The sequence below is a fragment of the Mustela lutreola genome, chromosome 5 (genome assembly GCF_030435805.1).
Source record: "Mustela lutreola isolate mMusLut2 chromosome 5, mMusLut2.pri, whole genome shotgun sequence".
Lineage (NCBI taxonomy): Eukaryota > Metazoa > Chordata > Mammalia > Carnivora > Mustelidae > Mustela > Mustela lutreola.
This window is the reverse complement of record NC_081294.1, coordinates 163,169,345-163,187,770: the sequence shown is the minus strand read 5'-3', so window position 1 is coordinate 163,187,770 and position 18,426 is coordinate 163,169,345. Positions and strand designations below refer to the sequence as shown.

General features: G+C 38.1%; 1 non-coding gene across 1 annotated transcript; it reads right to left on the bottom strand.

Moving 5' to 3' along the window:
* Window positions 1–445: 445 nt before the first annotated feature.
* On the bottom strand, window positions 446–552 carry LOC131832804 (U6 spliceosomal RNA). Its single transcript, XR_009354168.1, has one exon. It is a non-coding gene; the product is annotated as a U6 spliceosomal RNA (small nuclear RNA).
* Between the last annotated feature and the right edge of the window lie 17,874 nt (window positions 553–18,426).

Below are 18,426 nucleotides of genomic sequence, written 5' to 3'. Positions count from 1 at the left end.
TCAGCTTCTTTATTCTCTGTAATTTGGTCTTCTATATCACTAATTCTTTCTTCTGCCTCATTTATCCTAGCAGTGAGAGCCTCCATTTTTGATAGCACCTCATTAATAGCTTTTTTTATTTCAACTTGGTTAGATTTTAGTTCTTTTATTTCTCCAGAAAGGGCTTTTATGTCTCCCGAGAGGTTTTCTCTAATATCTTCCATGCCTTTTTCAAGCCCGGCTAGAACCTTGAGAATTGTCATTCTGAACTCTAGATCTGACATATTACCAATGTCTGTATTAATTAGGTCCCTAGCCTTTGGTACTTCCTCTTATTCTTTTTTTTTTTTTTTGTGGTGAATTTTTCTGCCTTGTCATTTTGTCTAGATAATAGTATATGAAAGAGCAAGTAAAATACTAAAAGTGTGGCAACAACCCGAAGAAAATATAGTTTAACCAAACAGAAAAACTTATGGAATGCTTCACAAATTTGCGTGTCATCCTTGTTCAGGGGTCATGCTAATCTTCTCTGTATCGTTCCAATTTTAGTATATGTGCTGCCGAAGAGAGCACTCAGTGTTCTTTTTGACGAGTTTCTTCCTTTATTTCCATATATATATATATATGCAAGTATATATATATATAATTTTTTTTTTTCTCTTGTCATATACTTTTATCAGTCTTCTTTTTTGTCTGTGTTTGAAAACTTCATAAATCTTACATTGAGGCCCTTTAGGGCTGAGCCTTCTATTTTCTCTCACTTTTCCTTCCTGTCTCTCTCCCTCTCTCTTTTTTTCTTTTCCTTTTCTTTTCCTCTCATTTGGGTGGGGAACCCTGATTGCTCAGAAGCATTCCAGGGTGCACCTTGACTGTACCACGGTCAATATATCCAGCTACACCCGTTCAGCCATCTCTCACCAAATAAGTAGGAGGAGGAATGCCCAACAGAAGAAAAATACAGAGGATGGACCTTCTGCAACAGAGCTAATGGCGATCAATGTAGACAATATGTTGGAAAGAAAATTCAGGCTACCGATTATCCAAGCAATAGCTAGGTTGGAGAAAGCCATTGATGACCAAATGGAATTGATTAAGGCCAATCTGAAAACGACCAGAGATCATGTTTTCAATATTAGGGAAGAGCTGAAAGCTACCAGGGATGAGCTTCACAATGCTCTCAATGAGTTCAAATCTAATCTAAATTCTCTCAACGCTAGGGTAAATGAGACAGAAGACGTAATTAGTGATCTGGAGGAGAAACAGATAGAGATAAAGGATCAGGAGGAAGCCTGAAACAAACAGCTTAGAAGCCACAAAAACAGAATCAGGGAAACAAATAATGCCATGAAACCTTCAAAGTCAGAATTATTGGAATCCCTGCAGGGGAGGAGAAAGAATGAAGTCTAGAAGATATAGTAGAACAAGTTCTTCATGACAATTTTCCGAATCTCATGAATGGAAACAGTGTTCATATTTTAGAGGCTGAAAGGTTTCCCCCCAAGATTACAGATTCTTGAAAGTCCTCGAGACACCTAATAGTAAGAATGAAGAATTATAAGTGTAGGCAGAACCTCTTGAAAGAAGCTAGGACAAAGAAGATCCTTACATACAGAGGAAAGCCCATCAGAATAATGTCAGACGTGTCCACAGCGACCTGGCAAGCCAGAAAGGGCTGGCAAGATATATTCAGGGCACTGAATGAGACAAACATGCAGCCAAGAATACTTTATCCAGCAAGACTGACATTCAAAATGGATGGAGAGATAAAGATTTTCCAAAACAGGCAAGGCTTAAAAGACTATGCAACCACCAAGCTGATACTGCAGGACATATTAAGGGGGATTCCTTAAAGGAGAAAAAAACAAAGAATAGCATTGATCAGAAATATAGAGACAATCTACAGAAAGAAATACTTTAAAGTTAACACGATGTCAATAAAAACGTATCTATCAATAATCACCCTCAATGTGATTGGCCTAAATGCACCTATAAAATGGCAGTGGGATGCACACTGGATAAAACGACAGGACCCATCCATATGTTGTCTACAAGAGACCCATTTTGAACCTAAAGATACACCTAGACTGAAAGTGAAGGGATGGAGAAACATCTTTCATGCCAATGGGCCTCAAAAGAAGGCTGGGTAGCGATTCTCATACCAGACAAATTAGAATTTAAACTCAAGACTGTATTCAGAGATACAGAAGGAAACTACATAATTCTTAAAGTGACTATCCACCACGATGATCTAACAATTTTAAATATCTATGCCCCCAATATGGGAGTAGCCAATTACATAAGAAAACTGTTAATCAAGATAAAGAGTCATATTGATATGAATGCACTAATCGTGGGAGATATTAACACCCCTCTCTCAGAAATAGACAGATCATCGAAGCAGAAAATCAATAAAGAAACAAAAGCATTGAATGACACATTGTTCTGGATGGATCTCATAGATATATACAGAACATTCCACCCTAAAATAACAGAATACTCATTCTTCTCCAGGGCACATGGAACATTCTCCATATTAGACCACATACTGGGTCACAAATCAGGACTCAACTGATACCAAAAGACTGAGATGATTTCCTGCACATTCTCAGATTACAATGCTTTGAAATTGGATCTCAATCACAATGAAAAGTTCAGAATGAACTCAAACACCTGGAAGAGAAAGACCACCTTGATTAAGAATGCTTGGATCAACCAGGAGATCAAAGAACTAAAAGAATTAATAGAAACCAGTGAGAATGAAGACACTTTGATCCAAAACCTATGGGATACAGCAAAGGTGGTCCTAAAGGGGAAATACATAGCCATCCAACCATCTCTGAAAAAAAAAAAAATTTTTTTTGAAAACTCCAGAACATAGCAGCTCTCTCTACACCTTAAAGAACTGGAGAATCAACAACAAATCAAACCAAATCCACACATAAGAAAGGAAATCATCAGGATTAGAGCTGAGATTGATCAGGTAGAATCCAGAGATACAGTAGAACGTATCAATGAAACTAGAAGCTGGTTTTTTGAAAGAATCAATAAGACTGATAAACCATTGGCGACACTAATACAAAAGAAAAGAGAGAAAGCTCGAATTCATAAAATAATGAATGAAAAGGGAGAGATCACAATTAACACCAAGGAAATAGAAACAATTGTCAGAAGTTGTTATCAACAGTTATATGCCAATAAGCTAAGCAACCTAAATGAAATGGATGCAATTCTGGAAATCTATAAACTCCTAAAATTGAACCAAAAAAAATTGACAACCTGAATAGACCAATATATAGTAACGAGATTGAAGCGGTGATAAAAAACCTCCCAAAAAACCTCTCCACCTGGCTCCTGGCTCTGGACCCTGCACCAGAGCTGCCACCCTCTTTGTCCCCAGCCTTTCTCATGTCCGCCTCTCCAGACACTGCCCCTTCTATCCTCACTCTGCCATTGTTCCACCTCTTGACCTGCTCCATCTGAGCTCCCCAGCTGGTCCCAATTGCTCTTCTTCCTGTCCTTGCTCTCTTCCTCCCTTCCCCACCCCTCCTCCAGTAGCCTCTCCTTCCTCACCTCTGCATCCCAGCCTCATGTCCTGTCCATCCCTACCCTGCCTGATCCCTGGGTCTTCCTCAGATCCCCTTCTCTCAGACAGCGCCAGGCTGGGGTGGGGCCAGGGTTGGGGCCGAGCCCCACAGCTGCCCCCCTCCCCTCCCCTCCCCTCCCCTTTTTGTATAATTTAATAAAGAAATGGTCGTGCTTCAAAAAAAAAAAAAAAAAAAGAGCCTTGGACCTGATGGACTCGCTGAGGAATTCTACCAAGCTTTCAAAGAAGAAATAACACCTATTCTCCTGTAGCTGTTTCAAAAAATTGAAGCAGAAGGAAAATTTCCAGACTCTTTCTATGAAGCCAGCATTACCTTGATCCCCAAACCAGGCAAAGACCCTACCAAAAAGGAGTATCAGACCAAGATCACTGATGAATATGGATGCTAAGAATTTCAACAAGATCGTAGCAAACAGGATCCAACAGCACATTAAAAATATTATCCATCATTGGGCGCCTGGGTGGCTCAGTGGGTTAAGCCGCTGCCTTCGGCTCAGGTCATGATCTCAGGGTCCTGGGATCGAGTCCTGCATCCAGCTCTCTGCTCAGCAGGGAGCCTGCTTCTTCCTCTCTCTCTCTCTGCCTGCCTCTCTGCCTACTTGTGATCTCTCTCTGACAAATAAATAAAATCTTAGAAAATATATATATTATCCATCATGACCAGGTGGAATTCATTCCTGTCCTACAAGGATGGTCCAACACTCACAAATCAACCGATGTGATAGAACAAGTTAATAAGAGAGAAGAACCACGTGGTCCACTTAACTGATGCAGAAAAAGCCTTTGACAAAATCCAGCATCTGTTCCTGATTAAAACACTTCAAAGTATAGGGATAGAAAGAACATTCTTGAACTTCATCTAATCTATCTATGAAAGACTCACGAAAAGAACATCCTCAATGGGAAAAAGCTTGTAGCCTTCCCATTGAGCTCAGGAACATGACAAGGATGCCCATTCTCACCATTCTTGTTCAACATAGTATTAGAAGTCCTAGCAACAGCAATCAGACAGCAAAGAGAAATAAAAGGTATCCAAATTGGCAATGAAGCAGTCAAACTCTCTCTCCGCAGCTGACATGATTCTTTATATGGAAAACCCAAAAGACTCCACCCCCAAACTACTAGATCTCATACAGCAATTCAGTAAGGTGGCAGGATACAAAGTCAATGTACAGAAATCAGTGGCTTTCTTATACACTAACAATGAAAATACATAAAGGAAAATTAAATAATTGATTCCATTTACTATAACTCCAAGAACCTTAAGATACCTGGGAATAAACCTAACGAAAGAGGTAAAGGATCTGTACTCAAGGAACTACAGAACACTCATTAAAGAAATTGAAAAAGACAAGAAAAGATGGAAGAACATTCCATGATCTTGGATTGGAAGAATAAACATTGTTAAAATGTCTATACTGCCTAGAGCAATCTATACTTTTAATGCCATTCCAGTCAAAATTCCACTGGTATTCAAAGAGCTGGAGCAAATAATCCAAAAATTTGTATGGAATCAGAAGAGACCCCGAATCACTAAGGAAATGTTGAAAAACAAAAATAAAACTGGGGGCATCATGTTACCTGATTTCAAGTTTTATTACAAAGCTGTGGTCACCAAGACAGCATGGTACTGGCATAAAAACAGACACATAGACCAGTGGAACGGAGTAGAGAGCCCAGATATGGACCCTTAACTCTGTGGTCAAATAATCTTTGACAAAAAATATACAGTGGGAAAAAGTCTCTTCAATAAATGATGCTGGGGAAACTGGACAGCTATATACAGAAGAATGAAACTCGACGATTATCTTACACCTTACACAAAAATAAACTCAAAATGGATAAAAGACCTCAATGTGAGACAGGAATCCATCAGAATCCTAGAGGAGAACATAGGCAGTAATCTCTTCGATATCAGCCAGCGCAACTTCTTTCAAGATATGTCTCCAAAGGCAAAGGAAACAAAAGCAAAAATAAACTTTTGGGACTTCATCAAAATCAAAAGCTTCTGCACAGCAAAGGAAACAGTCAAAAAAACAAAGAGGCAACCCACGGAATGGGAGAAAATATTTGCAAATGACACTACAGACATAGGTTGATACCCAGGATCTATAATGAACTTCTCAAACTCAACACACACAAAACAGATAATCATATCACAAGATGGGCAGAAGATATGAACAGATACTTCTCCAATGAAGAAATACAAATGGTTATCAGACACATGGAAAAATGTTCATCATCACTAACCCTCAGGGAGATTCAAATTAAAACCACATTGAGATAACACCTTACATCAGTTAGAATCGCCAAAATTAGCAAGACAGGAAACAATATGTGTTGGAGGGGTGTAGAGAAGGGGGAACTTTATTCCACTGTTGGCGGGAATGCCAGTTGGTGCACCTTCTTTGGAGAACAGTGTGGAGATTTCTCAAGAAATTAAAAATAGAACTTCCCTATGACCATTCAATTGTACTCCTGGGTATTTACCCCAAAGATACAGATGTCGTGAAATGAAGGGGCATCTCTACCCCAATGTTTATAGCAGCAATGGCCACGGTTGCCAATCTGTGGAAAGAACCAAGGTGCCCTTCAACAGATGAATGGATAAGGAAGATGTGGTCCATATACACTATTGAGTATTATGCCTCCATCAGAAAGGATGAATTCCCAACCTTTTTAGCAACATGGACGGGACTGTAAGAGATTATCCTGAGTGAAATAAGTCAAACAGAGATAGTCAAGTATATTGTTTCACTTATCTGTGGAGCCTAACAAATAACATGGAGGACATGGAGAGATGAAGAGGAGAATTGAGTTGTGGGAAATTGGAAGGGGAGGTGAACCATGAGACACTATGGACTCTGAAAAGCAAACTGAGGGTTTTTAAGGGACAGGGTGTTGGAGGTTGGGGGAACCAGGTGGTGGGTATTAGAGAGGACACGGATTGCATGGAGCACTGGATGTGGTGCAAAAATAATGAATACTATTATACTGAAAATAAATAAAAATTCAAAAAAAACCACAAAAAACAAAACCTTCTCATGTCCAATTCATTTATTTAATCTTTAATAATACATACACTAACATAAGTTATTTACATATTGTTTAAACCTACTTAACTCAAAATGGAAAATAGCATTCTCTGGTTAAACAGATGGCTAAATGTATCTATTGCTTATTACACAGAATAGTCTTAAATGCTAAATTTCTCTTAAGCACTTGCTGAGGAGCTCCATTTCTTGTATGAATATTCAAAATAAGAAAACAATATTACTGGAGTAACTGGTATTATTTCTGCACTTTCACAAACATACAGGTCCAAGTAGCAGATGGTGGTTCAGTCATCACCTTATGGACAGTCATTTTAGACTCAATGTCTTTGAATAATTTCCAAACAAGTGTATATATATTACTCTTTCATCTCTACACTTCACATTTTAGATTCTTCTAAGAAAGGCAGGAGCAACAATGATATTACACTTTCTTTAACTAGTGATTTAATCTATTGTTTTTGCTTTGTTTTGTTTTGTTTGGTTGGGTGGGTTTTTTTTTCTTTTTTCTTTTGTATTCACTTGGGAATGTCCACTGAGATTTGGACTATACTGACTAAGTTACTAATAGTCCGAGATAGACCTAAGGCAAGGTTAGGGAAGGAATTCAACTAATTTCTTTAGATATTTTCACAGGTTGTTAAGGGTCAATTCAGTGGTTAAAAAGAACAAATGTATTTATTCAGTTTGTTCCAATTTCAGTGTGTCTCTAAAGTTTTATATATCATGTATCCAAATATTTTTGTCCAGTAAGTTGACAGTAATTATGTGTTTGTAAATACTAATTTATTTCCCAATTTTTATTATATTGGCCAACAAATTCTAATAATTCAATGGAATGTGTTAGTTTAATATAAATTCTTAAAGTGTCACAAAAATGAGGATTTTCTTTAATTCATTGTAGATATAAAATAAATTTTCCTTTTTTTCTGTTCTTTCGCAAAAAAATTCATTAAAGTATAAATCAATTTTTTTCAATGAACTAAAGAATAGAAATAATTTTATTACTTCATTTAATGTAACAATATTTTTTAAAAGTGTTGCAGAAAACCTTAAATGCTCTTACTGCTTCCTGGTTTCCAGTAACTAAATGAAGTACAGTTTTTACTTGGGAAAAAGTATCTGAGGTCCAGTTTTTAAAATTTTATATTTTCAAGCTGTTTCAATTGCTAACTATAATGTGTCTGCATACCACTTTCTCTATATCTAATCTATTTGAGTTCCTTGAACTTTATGGATCTACATACTTATTTCCCTCCCCAGATTTCAGAAGTTTTCTTTGTTTTTTGTTTTTTTTTTTTGCTTGTTTGTTTGGTTTTGTTTTTGATTTTTTTAATTGTTGCTTTCTTAACATAGATTTCTGCTCCTTTTGCTTTTTCTGCCCCTTGTGGGATTTTCATAATTCATAGTTAGGTTTTCTTATGGGATCCCATAAAATCTGTGTGCTTTCTTTTAAGATCTTTATTAGCTATTTTCCTTTTCATCTTCTGAACAGATTATTTCAAGTATTCTGTCTTTGAGTTCACTGATTATATCTTGTGCTTGATCAAGTCTGTTCAGAGTCATGATTTTTTTTCCACTTAAGTCACTATTTTTCATATCTAGAATTTCCAATTTTTAATGATTTTAGTCTCTGTTAAACATCATTTTGCACAAATAATGACTTATTTATTTTTAGTTATTTTTCTGTTCCCATTTAGGTAAATATTCTGATTTCTTTGTCAGGTAGTTTTAGATCTTCATTTCTTTATGGTCATTAAGCATAAGCTAGCTTGTACTTTATTTTATTTTGCTAATGTTATGTTTCCCTAAAACATTGTAAACCTTATACCATTACATTAGCATTTGTTTATTTGAAAAAGAAGTTACTTTTCCAGTACTTATAGGCTGTATTTGACAAGGAAAGTCTTTTACCAGTCAGTTCATCCAGAGACTTTGGCCAGGCCAGCAAGAATGTAACAAAAATGGACTGACTCACAGGGTCCATGGTTATGTGGACTCCAAACTTGTGTCCACAGTGGTCTTGGATACTTTAATTGACTCTTTTCTCTACATGGGATGTGAATTTCTCCTTCTTACTTTCTTCAATTTGCTTTTTTTCATCCCTTGCTTGTATGTGGAATCTAGAACTCTCAAGATGGTATGTCTTTGAATAGAATGTTATTTACCTATATCTTTCTCTGAAGACATGTAGGCCAGATGCTCCTTCTCCTGGATCATCCTGACATGATCATTATGTATGGAGAGATCAAAATAACTCTGTGTTCAGTCATAGATGTACAGCATGAGGCACTCACAGCCCGACCATGCCTCAGCAAACTCAAAGAGTGAAGTGATCCTAAAATTTCTACAGTAACCAAAAATGCATTGAAATTAGTGAGGGTTGTGTGCAACAAATCTCCCTATGAGATACTAAAAAACCAGTCTTACTTGGGAGTCATGGAATTTGTTTTAATCTAGAAATGAAAGGGGGAAATAGAAGATAAAAAAGAAAAATCTTGTTCTGTTTCCATTTAATTTGTGTTCAATAATATTGAATTATTCATAAATCACACAGTTTTTTTTTAATTTAATTTTATTTTTTTAGTGTTCCAATATTTGTTGTTTATGCACCACACACAGTGGTATGCTGTCATTATTAATACCCACCATGAAGCTCACCCATGTCCCCACACCCTCACTTCCAAAACCTTAGTTTGTTTCTCAGAGTGCACAGTCTCTCATAATTCGCTTCCCCCTCAAATTTCCCCCAATTCACTCTCCTTTCCTTCCCTTAATGTTCTCCACGTTAAGCCCTATGCTCCACAAGTAAATGAAACCATAAGATAATTGACTATCTTGGCTTGACTTATTTCACTCAGTATAATCTCTTCCAGTCCCGTCCATGTTGCTACAAAAGTTGGGTATTCATCCTTTCTGATGGAGGCATAATACTCCATAGTGTATATGGACCACATCTTCCTTATCCATTTGTCCGTTGAAGGGCATCTTGGTTCTTTCCACAGTTTGGCGACCGTGCCCATTGCTGCTATAAACATTGGAGTACAGATGCCCCTTCTTTTCACAACATCTGTATCTTTAGAGTAAATGCCCAGGAGTGCAATGACAGGGTCATAGGGAATTCTATTTTTAAGTTCTTGAGGAATCCCACCACCGTTCTCCAAAGAGTCTGCACCAACTTGTATTCCCACCAAGAGTGGAAGAGGGTTCCCCTTTCTCCACATCCCCTCCAACACATGTTGTTTCCTGTCTTGCTAATTTTGGCCATTTTAACTGGTGTAAGGTGATATCTCAATGTGGTTTTAATTTGAATCTCCCTGAGGGCTAGTGGTGATGAACATTTTTCCATGTGTCTGATAACCATTTGTATTTCTTCATTGGAGAAGTATCTGTTCATATCTTCTGCCCATCTTGTGATATGATTATCTGTTTTGTGTGTGTTGCGTTTGAGGAGTTCTTTATAGATCCTGGATATCAACCTTTTTTCTGTAGTGTCATTTGCAAATATCTTCTCCCATTCCATGGGTTCCCTCTTTGTTTTTTTTTTTTTTTTGACTGTTTCCTTTGCTGTGCAGAAGCTTTTGATTTTGATGAAGTCCCAAAAGGTTATTTTCGTTTTTTTTTCCTTTGCCTTTGGGGACATATCTTGTAAGAAATTGCTGTGGTTGATATCGAAGAGATTACTGCCTATGTTCTCCTCTAGGATTCTGATGAATTCCTGTCTCATGTTGAGGTCTTTAATCCATTTTGAGTTTATCTTTGTGGATGGTGTAAGAGAATGGTCGAGTTGCATTCTTGTACATATAGCTGTCCAGATTTCCCAGCATCATTTATTGAAGAGACTGTCTTTTTCCCACTGTATATTTTTTCCTGTTTTGTCGAAGATTATTTGCCCATAGAGTTGAGGGTCCATATCTGGGCTCTCTACTGCGTTCCACTGGTCTATGTGTCTGTTTTTATGCCAGTACCATGCTGTCTTGGTTATCATAGCTTTGGAGTAAAGCTTGAAATCAGGTAACATGATGCCCCAGTTTTATTTTTGTTTGTCAACATTTCCTTAGCGATTCAGGGTCTCTTCTGATTCCATACAAATTTTTGGATTATTTGCTCCAGCTCTCTGAAGAATACCAGTGGAATTTTGATTGGAATGGCCTTAAAAGTATAGATTGCTCTAGGCAGTATAGATATCTTAAAATGTTTATTCTCCCGATCCAAAAGCATGGAATGGTCTTCTATCTCTTTGTGTCTTCTATTTCTTTCATGAGTGTTCTGTAGTTCCTCAAGTACAGATACTTTACCTCTTTGATTAGGTTCATTCCCAGGTATCTTATGGTTCTTGGTGTTATAGTAAGTGGAATCCATTCTCTAATTTCCTTTTCTGTATTTTCATTGTTAGTGTATAAGAAAGCCACTGATTTCTGAACATTGACTTCATATCCTGCCACATTACTGAATTGCTGTATGGTTTCTAGTAGTTTGGAGGTGGAGTCTTTTGGGTGTTCCATATAAAGAATCCTGTCATCTGCGAAGAGAGAGATTTTGACTTCTTCATTGCCAATTTGGATATCTTTTATTTCTCTTTGTTGTCTGATTGCTGTTGCTAGGACTTCTAATACTATGTTGAACAAGAGTGGTGGGAGTGGGCATCCTTGTCATGTTCCTGATCTCAATGGGAAGACTGCAAGCTTTTTCCCATTGAGGATGATATTTGCTGTGGGTCTTTCATAGATAGATTTGATGAAGTTCAGGAATGTTCCCTCTATCCCTATATTTTTAAGCGTTTTAATCAGGCACGGATGCTGGATTTTGTCAAAGGCTTTCTCTGCATCAATTGAGAGGACCATGTGTTTCTTCTTGCTTTTCTTATTAACTTGTTCTATCACATTGATTGATTTGCGAATGTTGAACCATTTTTGTAGCACAGGAATGAATCCTACCTGGTCATGATGGGTAATCTTTTTAATGTGCTGTTGGATCCTGTTTTCTAGGATCCTGTTGAGAATCTTAGCATGCATATTCATCAGTGATACTGGTATGAAATTTACCTTTTTGGTAGGGTCTTTGCCTAGTTTGGGGATCAGGGTAATGCTGGCTTCATAAAAAGAGTCTGGAAGTTTTCCTTCTGCTTCAATTTTTTGAAACAGCTTCAGGGGAATCGGTGTTATTTTTTCTTTGAAAGTTTGGTAGAATTTCCCAGGGAATCCATCAGTTACTGGGCTCTTGTTTTTTGGGATGTTTTTGATCACTGCTTCCATCTTGTTACTCGATATCAGTCTACTCAGGTTGTTAATTTCTTCTTGGTTCAATTTTGGGAATTTATATTTTTCCAGGAATGCATGAATTTCATCGAGGTTGCTTAGCTTTTTGGCATATAACTGTTGACAATAACTTCGGATGATTGTTTCTACTTCCTTGGTGTTCGTTGTGATCTCTCCCTTTTCATTCATAATTTTATGAATTTGAGCTTTCTCTCTTTTCTTTTGAATTAGTGTGGCCAATGGTTTATTGATCTTATTGATTCTTTCAAAAAAACGGCTTCTAATTTCATTGATACGTTCTACTGTATCTCTGGTTTCTACCTTATTGATCTCAGCTCTAATCTTGATGATTTCCCTTCTTATGTGTGGAGTTGGTTTGATTTGTTGTTGATTCTCCAGTTCTTTAAGGTGTAGAGACAGCTGCTGTGTTCTGGATTTTTCAATTTTTTTGAGAGATGCTTGGATGGCTATGTATTTTCCCCCTTAGGTCTGCCTTTGCTGTATCCCATAGGTTTTGGACCAAAGTGTCTTCATTCTCATTGGTTTTCATCAATTGTATCAGTTGTTTGATCTCCTGTTTGATCCAAGCATTCTTAAGCAAGGTGGTTTTTTGCTTCCAGGTGTTTGAGTTTCTTCTGAACTTTTCCTTGTGATTGAGCTCCAATTTCAAAGCATTGTGATCTGAGAATATGCAGGGAATCTTCTCAGTCTTTTGTTATAGGTTGAGTCCTGATTTGTGATTCAATATGTGGTCTATCCTGGAGAAGGTTCCCTGTGTCCTTGAGAAAATGAGTATTATGTTGTTTTAGGGTGGAATGTTCTTTACATATCTATGAGGTCCCTCTGGTCCAATGTGTCTTACAATTCTCTTGTTTATTGATTTTCTGCTTTGATGATCTGTCCATTCTGCTATTAATGTATTCATATCAATTTGACTCTTTCTCTTGATTAACTGTTTTGTCATGTAATTGCCTGCTCCCATATTGGGCACATAGATATTTACAATTGTGAGATCATCTTGGTGGATATTCCCTTTAAGAATGATGTAGTGTCCTTCTATGTCTCTGACTAGAGTCTTTAGTTTAAAATCTAATTTATCTGATATGAGAATCCCTACCCCAGCCTTCTTTTGAGGCCCATTGGCATGAAAGATGCTTCTGCATCCCTTCACTTTCAGTCTGGGTGTATCTTTAGGTTCAAAATGGGTCTTTTGTAGACAACATATGAATGGGTCCTGTCGTTTTATCCAGTTTGTCACCCTGTTTCATTTTATTGGTGCATTTAAGCCATTCATATTGAGCGTGATTATTGATAGATACATTTTTATTGATATCATGTTACCTTTGAAGTCTCTCTTTCTGAAGATTGTCTCTATATTTCTGTTTAGTGGTATTCTTAAGGATTTTCCTCTTTTATAGAACCCCCCCTTGGCATTTTCTGCAGTGTTTTCTTGGTGTTTGCATAGACTTTTAAACCTTGCTGGTCTTGGAAACTCTATCTCTCCATCCCTTTTGAATGTCAGTCTTGCTGGATAAAGTATTTTGGCTGCATGTTCTTCTCATTTCATGCCCTGAATATGTCTTGCCAGCCCTTTCTGGCTTGCCAGGTCTTTGTGGACACGTCTGATGTTATTCTGATGGGCTTTCATCTGTAAGAAGCCTCTTTGTCCTAGGGCTTTCAAGAGATTATATCTACAATTATAATTCCTCATTCTTACTATCAGGTGCCTTGATGTTTTTCTGGAATCTATAATCTTGGGTGGAGACCGTTCAGCCTCTACTACATGCAGGCTAGTTCCATTCGGGAGATTGGGAAAATTTTCATGAAGAACTTGTTCCACTATATCTTCTAGACTTCTTTCTTTCTCCTCCCCTTCAGGGATTCCAATAATTCTGAAGTTGGAAAGCTTCATGGCATCATTGATTTCCCTGATTCTGTTTTTGTGGTTTCTAAGCTGTTTGTTCCAGGCTTCCTCCTGATCCTTTCTCTCTATCTGTTTGTCCTCCAGATCACTAATCCTATCTTCTGTCTCAGTTACCCTAGCTTTGAGAGAATTTAGATTAGATTGGAATTAATTGAGAGTATTGTGAACCTCCTCCCTCATTGATTTTAGCTCTACCCTAACATTGTGAACATCATCTCTGGTTGCTTTCAGCTCAGCCCTAATTAATTCAGTTTGGTCATCCATGGCTTTCTCCAACCTAGCTATTCCCAGGATAATTGGTAGCCTGAATTCTCTTTCTGACATATTGTCTATGTTGATAACCATTAGGTCTGCTGCAGAAGGTCCATCCTCTTTATTTTTCTTCTGTTGGGCATTCCTTCTCCTAGTCATTTTGGTGAGAGATGACTGAATAGATGTAGCTAGATATATGGACAATGTTGCAGTCAGTGTGCTCCTTGGAATACTTCTGAGCAATGAGGATTCCCCACCCAAATGAGAGATAAAAGAAAAGAAGAGGAAAAATAAAAAAGAGAGGGAAAGACGGGAAAGTTAGGTAAGATGAAAGAGAAGGTTCAGCCCAAATGGGCCCCAAGGTAAGATTTATTAAGTGTACAAACAAAAACAGAAAAACAAAAAGACTGATAAATGTACATGACAAGAGAAAAAATACATGTATGCAAATAAAGGAAGAACCTTGTGAAAAAGAACCCCAAGTGTAAGATTTATATACTATTAGGACAAACACAAAAACACAGAGACAGTGGTGGAAGAAAAAGATGGGGGTGTGGTTATAATTTCTCAGTGTGGGCGAGGAAGGTTGATTTGATTCTTCCTGGATGTATCTTGATATCTTTGTTAAAGGACCCAACTTTCCTAAGATAAAGGGGAATTAAAAATTGGTTTACCTATAGGGGTAGTATTGATTGGGTAAATGGGATTACTTTGAAGTTTAACTCTATATGAATATTAGAAAATAAAATATAAAGGAATAAGCTAAACTAAAATTAAAAAAATAGAAATTCAAAAAATATAAATGCAAAACAAAAACACAGCTGTATGTATCAAAAAGTTCAGGTTAGAAAGTTATTATGGAATTTGATGTACTGGACAGCTCACTCTGATGGTAAATAGGGTAAAAAATTATCTATATAAAAACAATGAGCCACAATAGTGGGAACAAATTAAAAATAAATGTTGTCCTTTGAAGTAGTGGTGGTGGTTCTCCTGTAGACTTTTGTTGTTGTTGTTGTTTCCTGGTTGGTTTTCGGGGGGGGGGGGGGCTGCCTCGTGGTTTTCAGTCAATGAGGTTCCCTGAGTCCCCCTCAATGGGGTGGGCTCTGAGGAAACAGGTTTTTTCAGTCTTTTGTTCTCTGGAAGTTGTTATGTTTGTTTCTTCTTTTTTTTTTTTTTTTTCCTCTTGCCTTGACCGCTTTTGATGGTTTTTGTAGGTTTAGAGGAAAGCAAACTGCAGCCTGACCTCCCTTTCAGAGAGAAGCCTCAGTCTGTGCTTCTGTGGGTGTTGCAGAGCCCATATAAATGTCCTGTTGGCAGCTGGCTGAGCATGTTCTGAGTCACAGTCCCTAGGGATACAGGATCTTCTACTGGTACCTAAAACCATGGCAGCAGCGGCTGTCTGGGCAGCTCTAGACTGCCAGAGAGGTTCCAAGCAGAGATCGCACACCAAGATTTTCCCACTGGCCCAGGCTGGGAGTGCCTGGACTTTCTGGGTCTAAGAGTGCCCAGCTTGCATGCACCTCTTTTAGGGGAGGCTGTGGGTCACGCACGCATCTCAGGCTCTGAGAATGGGGCGCAGGTCTGAAAGCACCATGCTGGGTCTTCGTGCACCTCTCAGTGGAGAGTTTGGGGCACGCGTCTTAGGCTCTGAAACAATGGTGTGGGTCAAAGAGCACTGGCTGGGCCTTTGTACCTCTCTCAGGGGAGGATGAGGGGTGCACGCATCTTAGACTCTGTAGCAGGACTCGCACATTTTGTAGTCTGGCATGGCTCCCATCCCCTCACAGGAGCCAGACCCCATGCAATCTTGAGCACCCTGGTGGCTCAGGGACCAAGACCTGGTTTCTCCACCACACTCTCTCGCTCAGCGCCAGGGGAGGCTGTCCTGGGACCGTGAACTTAAGCCTCTGTCCCTAGCCGCCCCAATTCCCACAATTACCCACCACCCCTGCCCGTGATCCTTTGCTCTTTTGGAGTGCTTTCAACCAGTCGCCAAGTTAATGCTCCTACCCTCACTTGTATTAGGGGTATTACTTTCCAACCAGTCACCTCTGGTGGCTCCCTCCCCCTTTTGTTTATCTTCTGATATCAGTCCATCTTTCCCACTGTGCTGTACCTGCCCACTGGCTTCTTCTGCCCCTGTAGAGATCCAGATATGTTTAATTGTAATCTCAGGCTGATTTCATGGGTGATTGGAGTTATGTGGTAGATAATCAGCTCACTTTAGGGTACAGGTTGAAACGGCACCTCCTGCTTCCCCTCTATCTTGTCTTCCCCTAAACCATATCTTCTTAAACCATTCATCTCGTCTCTTTCCACAGTTTGGAGATTGTGGCCATTGTTGCTATGAACATTGGGAACATTGGCTACAGATTGCCCTTATTTCACTCTCTCTATATCTTTAAGGTAAATAACCAGTAGTGAAATTGCCAGATTATAGGGTAGCTCTATTTTTAATTTCTTAAGGAATCTCCACATGTTTTTCAAATTGGCTGCACCAACTTGCATTCCCACCAACAGTGTAAGAGGGTTCCCCTTTCTCAACATCCTCCCCAATAATTTTGTGTCCTGTCTTGTTAATTTTATCCATTCTAACTGGTGTAAAGTGGTATCTCAGTGTGGTTTTAATTTGAATTTTCATGATGGCTAATGATAATGAACATTTTTTCATGTGTCTGTTAGCCATTTGTATGTCTTGATTGGAGAAGTGTCTGTTCTTGTATTCTGCCCATTTTTTGACATAATTATCTGTTGTTTTTGAGTGTTAAGTTTTATGGGTCCTTTGTCTATAATGTCATTTGTGAATATCTTCTCCCACTCTGCATGTTGCCTCTTTGTTTTGTTGACTGTTAACCTTTGCTGTGCAGAAGCTTTTATTCTTGTTAAAGTCCCAAAAGTTCACTTTCACTTTTGTTCATTTTGCCTTTTGAGACATGTCTTAAAAGCAGTTTCTGGGGCCTATGTTGAAGAGGTTACTGCCTATGTTCTCCTCTAGGATTTTGATAGATCCCCACCTCACATTGAAGTCTTGTATCCATTTCGATTTTATCCTTGTGTATGGTGTAAGACAATGGTCAGGTTTCATTTTTTATACATAGCTGTCCAATTTTCTTAGCACCATTTATTGAAGAGACTATCTTTTTTTCACAGTTCTTTTTTTCCTTCTTTGTTGAAGATTATTTGACCATGGAGTTGTGGGTCCATAACTGGACTCTCTACTCTGTTCCACTGGTCTATGTGTCTGTTTTTATGCCAGTACCATGCTGTCTTAGTGATCACAGTTTTGTAATAAAGCTTGAGGAAAGACAACATGATGCCCCAGTTTTGTTTTTGTTTTTCAAAATTTTCTTAGCAATTCTGGGTCTTCTCTGGTTCCATTCATATGCTAGGATTGATCATTCCAGCAGTTTGAAAACTGCGTGGAATTTTAATCAGGATGACATTGAAAGTATAGATAGGCTGAGAAATATAGACATTTTAAGAATGTTTATTCTTCTAATCCATGGGCACAAATGCTTTTCCATCTTTTTGTATTTTCTTCAGTTTCTTTAGTAACTGTTCTGTAGTTCCTCAAGTACAGATCATTTATCTCTTTGATTAGAATTATTCCCAGTAACTTATGGTTCTTGGTGATATACTAAATAGAATCCATTCTTTAATTTCCCTTTCTATATTTTCACTGTTATTGTATAAGAAAGCAACTTATTTCTGTAGATTGATTTTGTACCCTATTGCATTACTGAATTGCTGTATGAGTTATGGTAGTTTGGGGGTGGAGTCCTTTGGGTTTGCCATATAAAGTACCATGTCATCTGTGAAGAGAGAGTTTGACTTATTTTTTTGCCAATTTGAATATCTTTTATGTCTTTTTGTTGTCTGATTGCTGTTGCTAGGATTTGTAGTACTATGCCGAACAACAGTAGTGAGAGGGGGCATCCTTGTGTTTCTTATCTCAAAAGGAAGACTGTGAGCCTTTCCCCACTGAGAATGATATTCTCTGGGGGTTTTTTAGATAGCTTTTATGAAGTTTAGGAATGTTCCCTCTATTCTTATACTTTGAAGAGTTTTAATCAGGAACAGATACTGTATCTTGTCAAATGCTTTTTCTGCATCAATTGATAGGACCAGGCCATTCTTCTCTCTTCTCTGATTGATTTGTCCTATCACATTGATTGATTTGTGAATGTTGAACCATGCTTGAATCCCAGGTAGATGCTCATGGTGGATAATCTTTATAATATACTGATGGATCCTATAAGTTAGGATCTTGTTGAAAATCTTGGCACCCTTTTCATCAGGGATATTGGTCTGAAATTCTCTTTTTTGATGGGTTCTTTGCCTGGTTTGGGGATC